At 38.9% G+C, this 20166-nt stretch overlaps 2 protein-coding genes across 3 annotated transcripts in view; one reads left to right on the forward strand and one right to left on the reverse strand.

Moving 5' to 3' along the window:
• Positions 1 to 20166, forward strand: part of LOC126373965 (potassium voltage-gated channel protein Shaw-like) — a 320695-nt gene that overhangs the window by 273648 nt on the left and 26881 nt on the right. The window lies entirely within an intron of this gene.
• LOC126373971 (uncharacterized) overlaps positions 15462 to 20166 on the reverse strand; it is a 438722-nt gene continuing 434017 nt past the window's right edge. The window contains exon 11 of the transcript XR_007567385.1: positions 15462 to 15590. The gene's annotated coding sequence lies outside the window, so the exon portion shown is untranslated. The remainder of the gene's footprint in view (positions 15591 to 20166) is intronic.

The following is a 20166-nucleotide window of genomic DNA, read 5'->3' on the forward strand; positions in this document are numbered from 1 at the left end:
CCGCCGGGGAACTAGATGGGCCCTGCTTATGCACCTTACTTATGTGGCAATTCAAACCCTTTTTGCCCTTGAAAAATCTAGGCAAAGTGCAAAGGGGACACCTTTCCGATGAAAGCTGAGTTAGCGCAGCAATTGGCTGAGAAACATCAGGGACTGGGTTAGTATCCATTCTTCCCCCTTACCAGTGTTTACACACAACTACTCTTAATTATAACGCAAAATAAATATAAACAAAGAACAACTAAAAATATCACAGCTGTTATTGTAGAATAAATAAGAAGTTTGTACATAAAAAAAATACTAACTAAATCCTCACAAAAAACATAATAACAAAATATGAATAACACATGAACAATCACACAAAAATAAATCAAAACAAAAGGAACCAATATAATACAAAACATACACCACATATTTCAACAAACAAATGGAACATAAATAAAAAAGTTATATAAAAAACAGCCACAAAAAAACAAATCAATAAAAAAAAACAAAAAAGTCATAAGTGAAGATGTAAAAGTCGTTTCCTGAGGACTTTATGTCTTGGCTTGTCCTCCACTCCGTCCAAACAGTCAAAAAGCCGCTAGCGCACGTTGGAGATACGAACCCGGACTGCACATATACAAGTCTGACTCACAACCGATTGCGCCGCGCATGCATAGTTGTAGGCTACGAAAATCTGTATCCTAATGATACTGCAAAAATAGATGCACACTATAGTAGGTGTAGATGCAGCGGTGAAGCACCCAGAGAACTGGTTACTTGGTGACTCATCACGCAGGGCGGTGACACGGAGCAACACAGAGCGACACAAATCCCGACTCTTTCCAGCTGCGTCACATTGTAATCACAGTGTAGCGACCGTTGGTGACTAAGCGCTTAATTTTTGCTTTGATTTCGGTCTATCGCCCCGTTATTCGTATATAAAACTAAATTTTAAATACGTCACCAAAACACCGGTACTGTCAGCTTCACGCTTATATGCGACACTTGTCAAAAGTTCCACTTTTTAACCAAATTCACAATTAAAAACACGGAGTTAAGCGACAAACGATATTCACCTTGGGTGTTCGTGTGTGTGTTGTAGTTTATTATTAAGTGACGTACTTGAGTAGATCTTCAGTTTCAGAGTAATTTAGGGTTTTCAGGAATAAAGTAAGATTTTTCTTACACTCAACATTCGTGGTTCGTGTACTACTTATACGTACCTCCAACATCATCATCAATTTAAGAGCCACGCTCTTGTCGGTGCAGCATTTTCCATGCTACTTTTTTAGGGAAAAATAGGACAGTGGTTTCCCTCTTGCCTTCCGCCCCGCAGTACTCTGTCTGACGCAAGCGGGCGCATACTTACCTCATTAGTAATTATTACTACGTAGTAGAGACGACTAGAAATCAGCCCGCGACAATAAACACTTCAGCCGGGTCAGCATGACAAGCGCGCCGCGCGCGGTGGACTAATATCGAGCGCTTCGACCAATAAACGATACGAATACTATCTACGTAGATGGACGTCAAACGGCTATTGGTCAAAACGTTCAATATAAGTATGAGTAGGTATTAGCGAATTGCTTCGTGTACTAGCTTCAAGATAAATAATTAAATTCTATTTACTTAATAAAGACAGATCAAAAACTAACGAAATATATTTTATTTTTTCTATTTAATTTATTTATGAATTTTAATCAAGAAAAACATAATAATAAGTCCGACACTTTATCACGCTTTTCTATGACGTCACAGTGTGCTTTTTCATACAAATTCCACAGTAATTTCGTGTTTTGACGTTTAGTAAAAAGTAACTGATTTGACTAGTTGGAAACCAGCCTATTAACATTAGTACATATTATAACACCACAATGTGATGTTCGCTGATAGATGGTGGAGTGTATGGAGAAAGTCCTTGGCTTTTTGCGATAAGATTTACTGATGATTTACTCTTTTTTATTCTATTCTTATTCTATCATGTGGGTTGTGAGTTGAATTACCAACCTCATCAACTCGGAGTCAGGTTTATTACTGACCCGTCACAGGCCCCTGACATGGCTCATGTAACGACTACTTACTAACATCTGTAAGTAGTAACCGGGACCAACGGCTTAACGTGCCTTCTGAAGCACGGATCATCTTACTTTTTGGACAATTAGCTGATCAGCCTCTAATGTCCTAGGGATCACAAAGTAATTTTTGTGATTTGTCGCCACCGGGAATCGAACCTGGGACCTCCGGATCGCGAGCACGTCGCTCAACCACTGGACCACAGAGGCCGTACTTACGCGAATAGGGTTTTTTTGTAAAGAGTGTCCGGGGTATGTCAGTGTAATTAAAATGCTCGCACAGCCAATGCAGTTGGCAAATTAATCATGGTGTCACTTCACGCCCCTATCGCTTCTACCTTGTGTCTTCCGAAACTCTCATTCCTCTAAATTTATGCGCCAATTTAAGAGCAAACAAGCCGGTCTTCGCTTACACGGAATACTAATTCCCATTGCCTGTTTTATTTCACATCGCGACGTGGGGTTTTGGTGTAAATTACACTATTTAAACTGTTCAAAGACATTTACTCTCCTGAGAAGTTTCGTAAACTTTGCTAGGGACGTTTGCAAACATTTGTTTGAGTAATTTGCAAGTAGACAGATAGACTTATGGTCACGCTTAGTAACATGACAGATGTGATGGTTATTCTTTTTAGTTTTAATAGCACTCTCAGAGGCGACTCGAAATCAGCCCGCGATAATAAACACTTCAGCCGGGTTAGCATAACTACCGCGCCGCGTGGGGCGTGAATTATATCGAGCGCTTGGACCAATAAACGATACGAATGCTATCTACGTAGATGGACGTCAAGCGGCTATTGGTCGAAGCGCTCAATATAATTCGCGGCGCGTTTGTCATGCAGACCTGGTAGGATTTTGATACCTTTTTTTGACGTGACTTATTGTAGATTTGCCGCAAATGGCATTAACTACTTGGCTGGACAAATGGGGAGTGCTGAAGGCCAGACGAGAAGGCAGGGTACAAAATTTGAGACAGGACACAGGTTCGCGCCCAACTGGGCACCCTCAGGCCAGTTGTCTTTAATTTTGTACCAGTATAGAGCATTCAACGCTCCCCATTTATCCGTAATCAATGCTGCGGCAAACATACAATAAGTCATAATTCGACTTAAAATGTAGCCAACTAAATGACACTAAGTTTCTTTTCTAACTTATTCAAATAGCTCTTTTCAATTCTTTGTCACTCAATTATGAAAATGATCTTTTCATATCTGCTCAGTTGTAAAATTTAGTTGAAAAGAAAATACCATTTTACAGGTCATTGGCGACTATTCATCTTTGACAAATAAAAATCTTTAGTAAGAATTTTTATCGGTTAGTGAAATATTATTGAAAAGAAGAACGACCAATAAAATACATTTGAAAAGAAATAGTAAGTATTTGCCTTTTGAATGAACAAAGAATTATATTAATGTGATTGGATTGGATTGTTTTTGAAAGGGTCTGCTTACCTAATCTGAAGATTTGACAGGTCAGGTTTTTGACAGAAGCGACTGCTTGTCTGACCTTCTATCCCGCGACGGGACAACCAGCCCAATACAGGTTTAGCAGGGTTAATGGTCTTGAATGAAACCAAAACCAAAGGTCTAAAGATTAGAAAGTTTTCTGACATAAAAAACAATTTGTCTAGTATGTAACGTGAAATAGATAGGTAAGTGATTTTCTAAAATCTCATTAGGTACATAATTATGTTTATTTATTTATTTTTTTACATATCCAAACACATAATCATAGAAAGAAATAGAAAGTAAGGTAGGTAGAGGGGGTTAGTTAGGGGGGTAGGGGTTAGGCAGTAGTTTATGATAGAAAGTAGATATTATTTACTTCTTCTATCGTGTGGGTTGTGAGGTGGATTATCAACCTCATCAACCCTGGTGTCAGGGTTACTATTGAGCCGCAAAAGGCCCCTGACATGGCTCATGTAACGACTACTAACCTACATCAGTAAGTAGTAACCGGGACCAACGGCTTAACGGATATTTACTTTGAATGAAGTTTGTAATATTAATGTATATGGTGTATTTTATGTACATACTTATTTTCATTATTCGGCGTCCTGCAGAGATATAATGAAGATTTTACGTCGAGATTCAAGTAGAACAATAAAGATACCTGGAAGTAAATATAGAAATATGTACACCACCCTACTCGTTGAATATTAAATGTCTACGGTTACTTCAAGTTTAATGGAAAATTGTGCAGCTTTGTTACATTTAAGTAGAGCCATTAGAAAAACGATTTTAAATAAAATTTAATTTGTAGTTACATCATCTCCTTAGCAATATCCCGTTTTACACACGGTCCACTTACCTAACCTGAAGGTTTGACAAGTCCGGTTTTTTACAAAAGCGACTACCTGACTGACCTTCCAACCCGCGAACGGAAAACCAGCCAAATACAGTTTAGGTTACATACCTTCTAAAATGCATTTCTCAGGAATGTCTAGGAACTGATATTAGGCAGCCAAATGTCTAAATTGTATCACAATATTTTATGTTCTTTTAAAGAACGTCTAGGGCCCTGTGCCGTGGCTCTGTTTCTTGCAGCTTCTTTTCGCCGGCTATACAGGTTGTGAGAAGCTGCAGTAGTTTTAGGCAGATGAGACGTTCGTTACGATTCAAAGTGTAATTATGTTACCAACTGAATAAAGATATTTATGAATTTGAACTCTACACCTCTGCCTTCCACGGGGGTACATGCGTGGTGCTGTATTAAGTTGTTAGGGTAATTTCCAACCGGTCAAATCAGTAACCTTTTAATAAACGTCAAAACACGAAATTACTATGGAATTTATATGAAAAAGCAACCTGACAAAATGTCGCAGTTTTTATTACATTTTTCTTTAATAAAATAATTCATTAATAAGTTAAATAGAAAAAAATGGTAACGATTTTGTCACCTTTAGATCTGTCTTTATTTAGTAATCAGAATTTCATAATTTATCTCTGAGATAGGATACTACCCAATCGAAAACTGCAAATTCAAATTCAAAAATATGTTTATTCAGTAGGTAACACTTTGAAACTCATTGGTGATAAGTGGCAGTTGATCCATTACCAATGTAACATAACGGTCTATTTCTTGCCGTGTTAAAAACATATTAGTGTCATGAAGAAAAACGACGTGAAGGAGTCGGGCCCTAACCACTGGATCGATTTTAATAATCCACAAATATTATCGTCAGAACGTTATTACATCCCCAGACTCGTAAAGGAGGCTGTTGAAATCAGAAAACACAAAAATTTCAATAGGGAAGACGGGTTCAAATTATCGAGCATGTGGAATCCAGTGGCAGGTGTTGTAAAAAGCTTAAAACGGCCTAATGAGGTGAAAAAATGTGAGGACACAGTGAGTGCGATTTGTCGTAGTGAGTTTGGTGCGAGTTCAGATGGTTCCGAACATTCCGATATCAAATACGTAAACAAGCGGCAAAGAAAGAGGGTAGACAGACATGTCTGCCCGTAGAAAATTATGGATCTAACTACTCCACTCCAATCTCATCAGTCATCCCGTGATCATGGCACTTGCAACAGTGTCGAAATATCGGGAGTCTCATATCCCTGATTTAAACGCGGTAAGAACCCGTTGTTATGTGTTTCATTACCAATCTATTTCGCCTCCGATCGTCAATTGTTCCTCTCGTTTTCTTCTTAAAAATGTCCGCCATTATGTTTTTATATTTATTATATTGTACTGTATTATATCAACGCCCATTTCCAGGCCGTACGCAGTGTTCCATAGACCGTAGAGCGCAGACATAATTTAAAGGATAATGTGTACGTCTCGTGAAAGCCCCTGTTATTCTACATCCACTGCCTTTGTTTATGTTTTCAATGTTAACTTAACTCACCATAAGCTAGAGATGGGAATTTCCAAAGCGTGTATGTTGTATTTTTTATTATCTTTTCTACAGTAGGTACCACTTCGAGTTCGCAGGTTCGATCCAACACAGGTCTAAATCAATGATAGCCGAATTTGTTTTCGAATGTTTGGATCATTAATTATTATCACGTGCTCAGCGGTGAAGGAAAACACCGTGATGAAACCCTCATTTCCATACACACACACACACACACACAGATAACAGATTAATTATCATATGCGAACTTACCTGTCTTGGGCTGGTTTTCCCTTCGCAGGTTGGAAGGGCAGACAGGCAGTCGCTTCTGTAAAAAACCCCCTCCGGACTCGTGGTCACACCAGGTTGTCACACCAGTATGACAAACAGGAATTTTATTCTTGTTTGTCACACCGCTAACAAAACAACACCTTTTATCACACCATTATTAGTGCGGAGAATATCCAGATAAAAAATATATCGATATTTGCCATGAGGCATATTTGTGCAAAGAGATTATTTATGTTTCATAGCGCATTCTTTTTGTTTATTCCTATCTTCTATCACTGGCGACCTTATGGATTTTTTCATAATTACCAGATTTTTTTTTATTTGATAGTAAGTCATATTGTCGCATTAACTACTTGACCGGACAAATGGGGAGCGCTGAAGGCTCTAACCCGGTACAACATTTAAGACAACAGCCCTGAGGGTGCCCAATTGGGCGCGAACCTCGGCTCAAGGCGTCGTCTGAGAGGAAAAATGTTTGAAAGAATTAATCGACCCTAGTGGGTCGATAACGATAAGTTTCTGTTTAAGTATAATTTCGTAAACAAAATCAATTTTAATTTAAACACAGCACTACTTATAATGACAAGTCAGGATAAAAGGTGTTGTATTGTTAGCGGTGTGACAAAAAGAAAAAAAATCCTGTTTGTCATACTGGTGTGACAACCTGGTGTGACCACGAGTCCGGAGGGAAAAAACCGGACCTATCAAATCCTCAGGTTGGGTAAGCGGACCCTGTGAGAAACGGGATACTGCTAGGGGGACGATGATTTACGAATTGAACTCATGGTCTCTTTTTTGATTCTATGTATAGCACTTCGGGTGTCGACTTAATAACGATACATAGATCGAAAGAGTTTCGCATGGTTATGAGGAGGACCCCGTCGTGTATTTGTTAACACGTTCGGCCTGGCTTGACGAGAGCTGCGGATTCGGGTCTTTATTAGAATCCATAATTAAAAATACCTTAATTGACTATAACTAAGCATTAATATCCATAATCATTGAAATCTATAATGTTCCAATGTACCTATAAATTGAAAAAGTATATCTTTAATATAAATAATTTAAATACGCATAAAGATTAAAAACGGAATCCGTGGTCCAATGGTTGAGTGTTGGGCTCACGATCCGGAGGTCCCGGGTTCGAATCCCGGTGGGGACATATCCCAAAATCACTTTGTGATCCTTAGTTTGGTTTGGACATTTCAGGCTGATCACCTGGTTGTCCAAAAAGTAAGATGATCCGTGCTTCGGAAGGCACGTTAAGCCGTTGGTCCCGGTTACTACCTACTGATGTATGTAAGTAGTCGTTACATGAGCCATGTCAGGTCTGCATTTGCAGTCAAAAGGATTAGAGAACTGACTGACGTGACGACTGCAAGATTGGTATATTTTAGCTACTTCCATAGTATTATGACGTATGGTATTTTGCTTTGGGGTAGAGCAGCTGATATTGAAACCGTTTTCATTCTACAAAAAAGGGCAATCAGATCTATCTACAAACTGAGATGCCGCGATTCTCTCAGAGAAATTTTTAAAGAGATTTCCATTATGACTGTACCTTGTCAATACATATATATGAACATTATGTATGTTAGGAAAAATTTACACTTATATTTAAGAAACTGTGATAAGCACAAATACAACCTAAGGAATAAGAACAAATTAGCAGTTCCTAGTTCCAGACTATCCAAAATTAGCACATCATTTGTAGCGCTGTGTGTGCGATACTATAATAAGATACCAGAAGATGTACTAGGCCTTTCGGGAAATATGTTTAAGAATGTTATAAAAACTACTTTAATCAGTAAAGCTTATTATAAAGTAGGAGACTATCTTAAGGATAATAATATTAAATGGATTACTTCAGCTCAACACAAAAAAGACAAGAATGTTTGCAATAAAAACTTGGCCCTAAAATACTGAATTTGAAATAACTTTGTAAGTGGATTAAAAAGGATTGTGAAACACTTGATGATATTTGAACAGTAGAGTACTTTTTCTTTTTATATCCAGGCGGAGGATTTTTGAGCTTCTTTTTATAAGTGGTGCATGCTCGCCTCGAAATGTTCGTGTACGCGGTGGCGTCCGGAAGTCGGGTCGCACCTTTCCCTCAAAAATGTGCGAAGGGAGCGATGGCTGGCTTTCGCGTCAACTCGTGATCGGGTGCTGCGTATGTGGACAGGCCTGCTTCTGACAGGGAGCTCATAAAACACTGTTTCTGTGATAAAGTCACATAAACTCTTTATGTTTCACTTTCCTTCCACCGACTGTAATTGGAATACCATTGTATTTAAGTCTATAAATTATGTAATACAAACTGGATTAAAAGAAAAGAAAGGAAAACATGAAACAGTAGGACTAGGGCCCTGTGCTGGGAGGTTTTCTGGCCACGTCTTTCCCTCAGCGTTACAGATTCCGATGTGGTAGTAGTTTTACAGCTAGTTACATAATATGTAATTTAATTATGTCTGACGTTCAAAAAGCGCTAACTTTGTAAGCCAATTTTGAAAAATAAATATTTTTGAATTTTTGAGGGGCCATTGGCGGCTTAATAATAACCCTGACACCAGGGTTGATGAGGTTGGTAATTCACCTCACAACCCACACGATAGAAGATGAAGATTAAAAACCATAAAATTACACATACCTTTGAAATGGTTCCCCTATGATTGTCATATTGGTTTTTTTCATAATATAATTACAATACAACTAACAATCACTTCATATAATTATTCAATTCATCAACATCCCCTTCGCCCTCTGCCATACAGCCTTCGTAACCTATATCAACAGTGTCGGGTGCCGCGGAGTTCCGTGTTCGCTTCGCTCGCACCCGTTACCGCCATTGTTAGCGTTAGGTACTTATATTTAAATTATGGGGTTTTCTAGCTATGGTTTATAAAATAAAGGTTTTTCATAATTATGCCAAGTAATGGTATATGATTTCATATTATACTTTCTAATGGTTATGTGAATAGGCTTGTAACCACTAAAAATAAATCGCATGGATTGAAGTTTTTAAATATGAATCTCTTCTTCTTCTCATCGTGTGGGTTGTGAGGTGGAATACCAGCCTCATCAACCCTTGTGTCAGGGTTAATATTGAGCCGCCAAGGGCCCCTGACATGGCTCATGTAACGATTACTTACTTACATCAGTAAATAGTAACCGGGACTAACGGCTAAATATGAATTATGATTTGCAGATATGATAAAATAGATCAATTTATCATAAAAATGAAAGAAATTAAAATTATGTTTAAATATGAAATACAAGAGGAACAAGGTTACCTCGTAGCTAGAACTATATAGAACTTGAAATTTTGATATTTACCCATATATAAATACTATACCTGCCTACTTCGGGGATATAGGCGTGATAGGCGTATTTTATACCTTTTGCGAGAGCTAACTATAGGCATATTACCTACTTGATACGATATATTGACAGTTTTGACAGCTTACCACCTGAGTACGATCTAGACCTGTTTTGTTCTAAAGTATCCATGATGCGACAGAAAATTGCAAAAACCTTCTTTGAGACACAAGTGACTTAATAGCCCTAGTTTGGGAACGTCAAATGTTTGTACCTACTAACCTGACTTTACTTAACCTGCTTTAGTTAATTCTTGATATTTATGATTGTAAAAGGGTAAATAACTTAGCCACCATTAGTTGGAGACTTGTAATTAGCCTTTAGTTCTTCTTCTATCGTGTGGATTGTGAAGTGGATTACCAACCCCATCAACCCTGGTGTCAGGGTTATTACTGAGCCGCCATTGGCCCCTGACATGACTCATGTAACGACTATGTACTTACATCAGTACGTAATAATCGGGATCAACGGCTTAACGTGCCTTCCGAAGCACGGATCATCTTACTTTTTTGGACAATCAGGTGATCAGCCTGTAATATCCTAACCAAACTAGGGATCACAAAGTGATTTTTATGATTTGTCCGACCGGGATTCGAACCCGGGACCTCCGGATCGTGAGCACAACGCTCTACCACTGGACCACGGAGGCCGTAGCCTTTAGTTATTGTCTGGTTATTATTTTATAAAATGTATATGGCCGTGAGTCTTCCTCAAAATAAATAAATAAATGAATTAATGCTATGTTGTGCATATGGCCCGCAGTAAACAAGACAAGCCACACTGCCCTAGTTCGCCCACGACCCAATCAATCAGTGGCTGAAGCAGTAAAGCGTCTCAATCTGTCACAATCTGGACACGCGGTAGCGTATCAAGCCAAGTTCAAGTAACAGAACTGGCGAGCAGCACCGTGTGTAATATTACACGAACCATTTGGAGCCACTTTTGATCCCCTCATTATTCAAAAAATATTTCACATACACCCTGTCTCATTGGTTCATATACTGAGACTTGCGAGATACATTATGTGCTCTTAATTTCATATAAACATCTCAAACGGTTATTTAGATATTGACGTCCAAAAATCGTCATTTCTCATTTTTCAGTATATAAAAACTAGCCACGTTGGACCTTACGCTATAATATAGTATCGTAAGTTATAAGAAGAAATTATATTTTATGTTGTTATAAATAAATTGTCAGGACTGACCATTGAACTTCGCACCCATTTAGATCTCACTTCTGTTGTCGTTGAAATCAACCACCAAGGCATAGGTGTGTCATAATATTGAACTTGGCTCTCATTTCACGTTTATGTTTTTGTTAGGATATGTATTTAGCAGAGTGTGGGTAGATTGAACTTTCTGGATTGCCTTTATTGCACAGTTTATATTATGGTTACGGTTGCGAGGCTTCAATTTTTTTTTTGTAAATATTGGGTACTTTTTTTATTAGTAAGTATAATAAACATCGTGAGGAAACCCACATTCCCGAGAAATGTATTTTCGGAGGTATGTGACCTAACCTGTATTGTGCTCGTTTTCCATTCGCGGTTTGAAAGGTCAGACAGGCAGTCGCTTCTGTAAAAAACCGGACCTGTCAAATCTTTAGGTTAGGTAAGCGGACCCTGTGAAAAACGGGATACTGCTACGGAGATGAAGCATATTTAACTCCTGCTCTTTTCCCCTTTTGGGGTACGCAATGCCAGAAGTTTGAAATACTTGCTGTGACTCTACGTATTGGCGATATTTAGGTCGATGTCGGAATAGTAATTAGAATAACAATTTATTGACACAAACATTTACATTTTTACAATAACAACATAAGACTATAGAATTCCATTTGCTTCGATCCTGACACACTTCTCTTGCTTCCTCCACATCATCAATCGCTTCATACACGCACGCCGGTTCAGAGTAGATCGTATTATACCTTTTCTAAGGACATCTCCAGTTTGGTCATCGTAAGTCCTTCTCGGTCTTCCTCTGCCAGCCCTACCATCAACTTTCGCTTTATATACCGCTTTTGCAATTCTATTATCCTTCATCCGCTCTACGTGTCCAAACCAACCTAACATTCCCTTCTCAATCTTATTCACTATATCGTCTTTTACACCTCACGTCCTTCCACGTCCTTTGTATTATTATTGTATAGAATATTGATTGTGTTAACTATAGTTTTTCTTGTTGCACCACCCCGCGTCCAGGTCCAGTAACTTTGTGTTTCCTGGTAGTGATTGCCTCCGGAAGGGGGTTAGGGGACATCTCGTCCCAGTCTTAAACTGGGCCCAGGGACGAGTTTGCCCTTTTCTAATTTGATAGTGGGTAACTGGGCCCACTATGATTCAGTTGTTGGGACGATTACACCATTGATTATTTTCTAGGGGTTTCTTGGGCCCTACGTGATGCTGCCTCGAACAATGGGAAATAAGACACAAGTGTAGGTAGGTACATTACAAAAACGTCTCAAAAGGATTCTCCAAGAACTGATTGATAATGAAATAAGTGTAGGTCATTGCATTGAGAAATTAACACATTAAGATTAGTTGTAATACCTGTATGAAGAGATTAAATACGTTCGAATTTATTGAATTAATTATCTTATTTAGTTTCTACAAATATATATATATATATATATATATTAACAAATGTACCTACCTACACTTGTGTCTTATTTCCCATTGTTCGAGGCAGCATCACGTAGGGCCCAAGAAACCCCTAGAAAATAATCAATGGTGTAATCGTCCCAACAACTGAATCATAGTGGGCCCAGTTACCCACTATCAAATTAGAAAAGGGCAAACTCGTCCCTGGGCCCAGTTTAAGACTGGGACGAGATGTCCCCTAACCCGAAGAAAAAAGGGTTAAGGGTTATTGCTCTAGAGCAATAAGATTGTAACGCCCAAGTTATACTGTATTCATTTGTAATGTTTGATTGTTAAATTTAAGTTCTGTGTCAAAAAAAATTGACCAAGATTTGAAAGGGTTTGTGAAAAAAATGTTTTAGTTGCAATAATTTTGCCAGGCCGTAGGATATCTCCCTGATGCGGACCAGTTTTGGAAGATCGGAATGTAATTCCATACTCAACATGATCCGATCAAACCCCCTATACATTATTTCTACCGGAGCTCTTTTTGAAATACAAAATTTTGTATTTTATATTGTCTGTGTACCTAATACGTCCATCAAAGTCATGCACGCGCGTTGCTCGCATATGGCTGAATCTGGCTATGGCTACTATGCCAGTATATGTCTGGGAGTACGTCATGCGTAATGATTGATTGCCTATCTGACGCAGATGTCTGAGCCAGTGTATGTGGGGAGGATTTTAGACATTTTAGGATCGTTTTAATACTTAATTCAGTGTTTACTTAATCGAAAAAGCGGACCTGTCAAATGTTCAGGTTAGTTAAGCGGACCCTGTGAAAAACGGTATAATACTAGAGAGATGATTATGATGACTTAGACGACCTCCGTGGTCCACTGTTGAGCGTTGGGCTCACGATCCGGAAGTTCCGGGTTCGAATCCCGGTGGGGATATATCACAAAAATTACTTTGTAACCCCTAGTTTGCATAGACAGACAGGCAGTCGCTTCTGTAAAAAACTGGACCTGTCAAATCTTCTGGTTAAGCAAGCAGACATCGTGAAAAACGGGATAATACTAGGGCGATGATGAAAGTCGAATAAGTAACCGCCTATAGTAAGTAGTTTCGTAGCAACTTAATCTAATAGGATAAAATCTTCCCCTCTATCTCTTGACAAATGAACTAGCAAAGCCACAGGGTTCACCTGCATCTAATCTATTATCCCTCTCTGGCTTCGGTCAGTTTTTGCCCTTGCTACTTGCGAGGGCAAAGGATAATTTATATTCTGCCTCCAAGCCGAGACGCTACTTCAGTAAGTTTTTTGTTTGTTGGTATTTTCGTAACGTTATACGTATAGTTAGCTATTGTAATTTGATTTTGTTCGATAGAAAAGTTTGTCTGGTTTTTTGTCAAGTTATTTTACAATAACTTTTTTTTTACATTTTGTGGGTTTATCTCGGATGGTATTTCCCTCAATCAGCGCTTATCACTATCGACCCACAAGGGTCGATTAATTCTTTCAAATATTTTTCCTCTCAGACGACGCCTTTAGCCGAGGTTCGCGCCCAACTGGGCACCCTAAAGCCTGTTGCCTTAAAAGTTGTACCGGGTGAGAGCCTTCAGCGCTCCCCGTTTGTCCGGCTAAGTATTTAATGCCGTCTGCGCAAATCTACAATAAGTTACGTCAAAAAACAAAATAATAAAAGATCAAAACCATGTGCCCCAATATCACGTAAATATGAGCAAGACAGACAATCCACGCTTCCACTTACTCTTTAACAGCTTGGCAACTTGGTCGGACAAATGGGGAGCGCTGACGGCTATCAGCAACTTACGGCCTTTTAAAGTAAACGTGCTCCCTCGCAACACCGCAACGCAACACCTCTTGCTTTTTGTAATCGTATAAAAATAGTGAATATACTATGTATTTTTGTAGTGTTTAGAAAGGCACGTTAAGCCGTTGGTCCCGGTTACTGCTTACTGATGTAAGTTAATAGTCGATACATGAGCCATGCCAGGGGTCTTTGGCGGCTCAATGATAACACTACCACCAGAATATGAGATGATAATCCACCACACAAGTCACAACCGACACCGTAGAAGAGTATTTAGGTTACTACCTACAATTAACATGGCATCCCGCCTGCATCCCCAAAGGTGTAAGGCAGAGGTGTATATAAGGTATATTTTTGTCAACTTACTATGGGGGGGACCTTTGCGCCGGGTGAGGCGAGGAGGGAGGGGGCGTTTGACTTACAATGTGTATTTAACACTTTCAAGGACAGAACGTGTAATGACGTTCCGATTCTAAGGTGTCATACTATCTATAATCAACCATCAATGACCCATGGTCTCCGCTCGTGAAAGGGTTAAGTAGGTATTTTTTTTTTATTTACTTCCTAAAAATACTTTAAATTGTGCTGAGCCCAAGTTCGCATCAATTTGCATCAAACTGCAACAAGCCCATAATTGGACCCGGTATAACTATCGCACCATTTCTCGCTTCTGGGACCTGCAATACATAAATTACAAGAGGACTTAGCACTGGCTTTACTATTTGCACTCGTCAGCAGAAGGTCACTTCAATAAACTTAAAAACTTTATTGCACAAAATAAAAGAAACGCAAATATGTTTACTTAAAATATTTTTTATTGACGTGACTTGTTTTAAGTTTGCTGCAGATGGCATTAATTACTTGGCCGGACAAATGGAGAGCGCTGGGGGCGCTCACCCGGTACAAAATTTAAAACAACGGAGGAAGGTATTTGAAAGATTTAATCGACCCCAGTGGGTCGATAGAGATAAGCTCTGAATGAGAAAAATCGTGGACCACGCCGGCGGGGTCGTTATTGGGCTTGGGTAGCGTGCTCAAGGCGACCGAGACGGCCTTAAAAAAGGTTCAGTACGATCTACTCTGAACCGACGAGCGTGTATGAAACACGATCGAAGCAAATGGAATTCCATAGTCTCTGCTTACACCGGCTTGAATTTGTGTATGAGTGTGTGTGTGTGTATTTTTCGTTAACTCACTTTTATCTCGCTCGGACCTAAATCGTTCGACAACATGTAGTAAGATATATCTACGGCAGTGTATTAGATGGTCGTAAATTAGTCGAGTGGCGTCCAATCTGTGCCACCTTTGATTAAATCCTGCGCCGCTACGGTGATTTGTAGGCTCAATTTACGCCCTATGAGAGCACTCATGCGCCGTTCCTGAGAATGTTCCCGCTATGGGAACGTTACCAGCAATAAAAAGGCGCAAAGCTTACGTAAAAAGACCTTTATTAACTAACCCTTAGGCAGACAAGCCTCTGTGGTCTAGTGGTTAGAGCGTTAGGCTCACGATCTGGAGGTCCGGGTTCGATTCCCGATGGGGACATTGTCGAAATCACTTTGTGAGACTGTCCTTTGTTTGGTAAGGACTTTTCAGGCTTGAATCACCTGATTGTCCGAAAAAGTAAGATTGATTCCGTGCTTCGGAGGGCACGTTAAGCCGTTGGTCCCGGCTATTAGCCGTAAAAACACCTCCACCAACCCGCAGTGGAGCAGCGTGGTGGAGTATGCTCCATACCCCCTACGGTTGATTGAGGGGAAGCCTGTGCCCAGCAGTGGGACGTATATAGGCAGTTTATGTTATGTTAGGCAGACAAGACCAGAGTACAAAAAGAACAATTAAAAAAAAGCAGCTAGTGTCCTTTGTATTAATCGTGGTATAAGAAGGCCAGGTATGCTCAAAAGTGACAGCTAACATTTTAAGGTTAGCCCAGCTGACGTCATCATACCCTGCGTTGCCATTTTGTAAAAAATAAAATACCCACGGCCCATGTTTTTATATTTACTTTGCAAGGAAATTTTGAACTTTTAGTAAAATATTTACTTACAGTTTTAATGATTTTTATTAGTAATTAAATACATTAGTCAATAATTCACTTAATTTTCAATAATAAACGTCCTTGGAATGTTGTTGGTTCAATTTAATGGTAACACTTACGTCATCAATGGGCTAGCCATGACAACTTGTCATAGGATTGAGCATACCTGGGGGGGTTAAAATAGCCACATAGAAGCAATTCATCCAAGAAAGCAATATTGCAAATTGACATTTGCGCATATAAAAGTAAATGCACAATGCAAACAAATGTCAAATATCAAATGTAAATGTACCATATCCTTTGCCGAAGGTTGTCTGGAAGAGATCGCTCTTAGCGATAAGGCCGCCTTTGCCCACCATAGAATAAGTTTATCCTGTAAATGTTTTGTGAATTTGTGTGCAATAAAGTGTTTTTATTATTATTATTATTATCAATAATGCTTTATTAGATGAATTGCTTCGATGTGGCCATTTTTACTCCCCTGGTTTTCTTATAAATACCATGGTGTTAATGAGTTTTTACAATGGGAACATTGTCACTTTGGGAAGATTCCCGTAAACAGCACATCACTGTATGAGAGCAATATGTTTGGGTAAGTGCTGTGTATGCAAATTTGTGAACATTTCCAGACGTTTTTTGCAAAGTAGGACCATTTTTTCCGGTCTAGATTGCGAAAAACGAACGAAAATGTTTAAAGTAGGAAGATGGGAAGGGGAGAACTTAGGCCTTGTTGAGACGCGGAATGTCACGCGATAAATTCAAACATAAGGCGATCTATAGAGCGTTCACGCAAAAGAGCGTCACGCACGCGAGTTTGATTACCTATAAGTATAGTGACGCGCCGGCGAGCCACCATAAATAAGCGAGACCATAGAATCTCGTAGCGATTCTACCTAAATTAGAGATTATCATAATCATTCATCATTAGCATTATCCCGTTTTTCACAGGCTTCACTTACCTAACCTGAAGATTTGACAGGTCCGGTTTTTTACAGAAGCGACTGCCTGTCTGACCTTCCAACCCGCAAAGGGAAAACCAACCCAATACAGGTTAGGTCACATACCTCCGAAAATGCCTGGCCTACCACGGCTAGGAGATTATCATAATCATTGTCTACTAATAATATTGTCTCATATTATTAGTAAACAATTGTTATTTTATCACAAGGTATCACAGGCCTGTTGTCATAAAGGAGGGTTATGGTGTTTGACCGCTGTTTATGTATCTACTTTTGTATGTGTGTGTGTGTGTGTGTGTGTGTGTGTGAGTGTGTGTGTGTCTGTGTCTGTGTGTGTATGTGTGCACGTCTGTTCCAACCTAACTTCTGAACCATCTGTAAGAATTTAACTAATGAGGTTTCATTAGAAGCGTCCTGATTATCCGGTGGTTTAAGGCTTTATCACGTCACCCTAAATTCAATGTGGCGTCCTCTAGAGGACATATACTAAGGGCGAAAAATAATTTTTTTTCGAATGGTAGTTTGTTGGATATTAAAAAAACGGCTTAATTTTCACATTTTAAATATGTTCATATTACTAGCGTAGCAAATGTTTCGAATTGCATTATTTGGATGATTTTCAGAGGAATATAGGTAAGTACCTATTTTCTTGTTGCATACTTTTTAGAGCGTTATTTTTTCGTAGTCGAGTTTTAGGTTTCAAACTTGTATTTTTTAACTTCTTTCATGTGGATTAGGAGGACAACGTCCTACGTCATCAACTCTAGTGTCAGGTTCGCCAAAGGCTACATTGCTGATATAACGACTGCTTCACACGCCAACGTGAGTTACTAGGCGACATGTGTCCTCATGTAATTTAAAGCATATCTCCTTTTTTTCTATAATCTGTGTATGTAACACAATACATGCGTTCTTTTTTTTAGATAAATCTAGGTTCATAAATGATGTATTATTTCGTCAGTATATATAACAAAAGTAGCTTCAATACTTCCGAAATAAACCACATGTGTGAAAGACGTGTCAAGACGTGACGAAACGTGTCAAAACGTGATGGAAATAACGTCACGTTCAACATTTATGGCTTTGTTGTAGTGTGTGGAGACGACTGGCTTTTTGAACAATATTAGTATAAAGTACTTGAAAACTAAGGCTACGTTCATAAGGCGAGTATTCGATTCGAATTTTAAATTGTATTCGATTCGAATTTTAAATTTAAAACAGACGAGCGCGGAACCATACGTGGCTGATGTCGCGAACTGAGTCATCAATTTTTCCTTCAGTTTTTGGCGAAACTGATTTGCACCTTTTATTATTGTCAACAAGACACAAATCACTTTATCAAAAAAATATAGTCGTCAGTTAGCAGACAGCCAGAAATATGTCTCGAACACGGGGTTTTCCCCACAGACTCCGTGTCAACAATAAAAAACTAATAAGTTTTCATATTACCACTACTGCTAACTCAATCCGACAGAGGAATTGTGTTACGGTAGTTTCCAACTTCTAAAAACAGTTGCTATTTGTGTGAAGACATACATATGACGTCATAGAAAAAGGTGATAAAATGTCGGACTTACTATTACGTTTTTCTTAATTGTGCTGGACGTATGAACTAGATGGCCAGCCTGAAGCTGACCATGGCCCATGAACGCCATACACCGAGGGGGGGGGTCTGATCGCCGCAACAGGAAAATAAAAATGCTTCTTACAATCTTCTAATAATGAGGAGTGAGGCACCGTAGGAGAGCTCGGAGATGACGAGGTACGCGCGCGCGATAGGAACCAACTGACCCGAGTATTCGAAATCGACAGCCTTATATACCAAATGATGTACTTACTCTACTCCTAGACGTACCTCACTTCTCTGTTCTTTATTTTCATTATGATATCGACATATTTCCTCTTACAACTATTATTCTAATAGGAATATATAAACAAAAACTATCCTAAATCGATGATCCTCATCTTTTCTAATTAAAATACATTTTAAATAGCATTTCTTTCCTAAATTGTTTCGCTAATCCTCAATTTTCATGACCAATTTGGAGTGAAGCCTCTTAAAATGGATCATCTTTTCAATATATTTCCTTAGGTAAATGAAAGACACGAACATGACAAGTTTTATTTCAAAGTGAGCTACATTTCACAATATTATTTAAAGTAATTAAGTACCGTAGACAATAATAATCCAACAAAAACCTTACATCTCTAAGTAAAAAATATATCAAAATAGTACAAAAACAAACTTATTCTAAATTATTTTCTACCAATCACAAGTTAGCAGTCTGTCCTGCTCATCAGGTCCTTTTCATTCACGATTCTTTGTCTCTATCACACATTACGTCTCACTCTAACGTACACATTAAATGAAGATTACAAGGATTCTAAACAGAATTTCACTTTTGATCGTCAATCAACACTAATTACACTATAATGTCATTCACTATGAAGAAAAAGTCAATCATTACGAAACAGAAAGTCAATCATCGCGAACATTAATTAAAATTAAAAAATAAGTAATAATTTTTATCAGTTTTAGATCTGTCTCTATTATGGATATTCAATTGTATAGGCAATAGGCCGATTCTTTGTTACCATAAGGTTCGTCATTTTCATCTTAGGACTTCATGTCATCAGTGGCTGCAAATCCTTGATTACATCATCTTAATGAAAATAATTAAATTGGGGATTACGGGTATTTATGTAGGTATGTATGCAACTTGGTCAAGACACCCTGTATACCATACACCTCTGTTGACTCCTTAGGGAATATAGGTGTGATGCTGTGTTATGTTATTTATCAAATAAATATTGAAACGATTGTCACTTACGGCACAGGTAACCGCGTGACGTCACGACGTGTGACGTGACTAAAGACGCCGGTAATATGTGGAGTCACGAATCAGCTATGTCGTGTTACGAGCGATAGCGATATTATGCGGTGAATCTTCGCCCCGCACCAATTCGTATCGGGCGCCGAGCTAGATTTACCTCACCCCCTCTGGGTCTTACTTTAGCCTAAATGGCCGTAAGCTGTTAAGGAGTAAGTGGAAGCCTAGATTCTCTGTCTTGCTCGTATTTACGCGATATTGGGGCACATGGTTTTGTTCTTTTGTTATTTTGTTTTTTGACGTGACTTATGGTAGATTTGCCGCAGATGGCATTAACTACTTGGCCGGACAAATG

Source organism: Pectinophora gossypiella, chromosome 16 (genome assembly GCF_024362695.1).
Source record: "Pectinophora gossypiella chromosome 16, ilPecGoss1.1, whole genome shotgun sequence".
NCBI classification, from domain to species: Eukaryota; Metazoa; Arthropoda; class Insecta; order Lepidoptera; family Gelechiidae; genus Pectinophora; species Pectinophora gossypiella.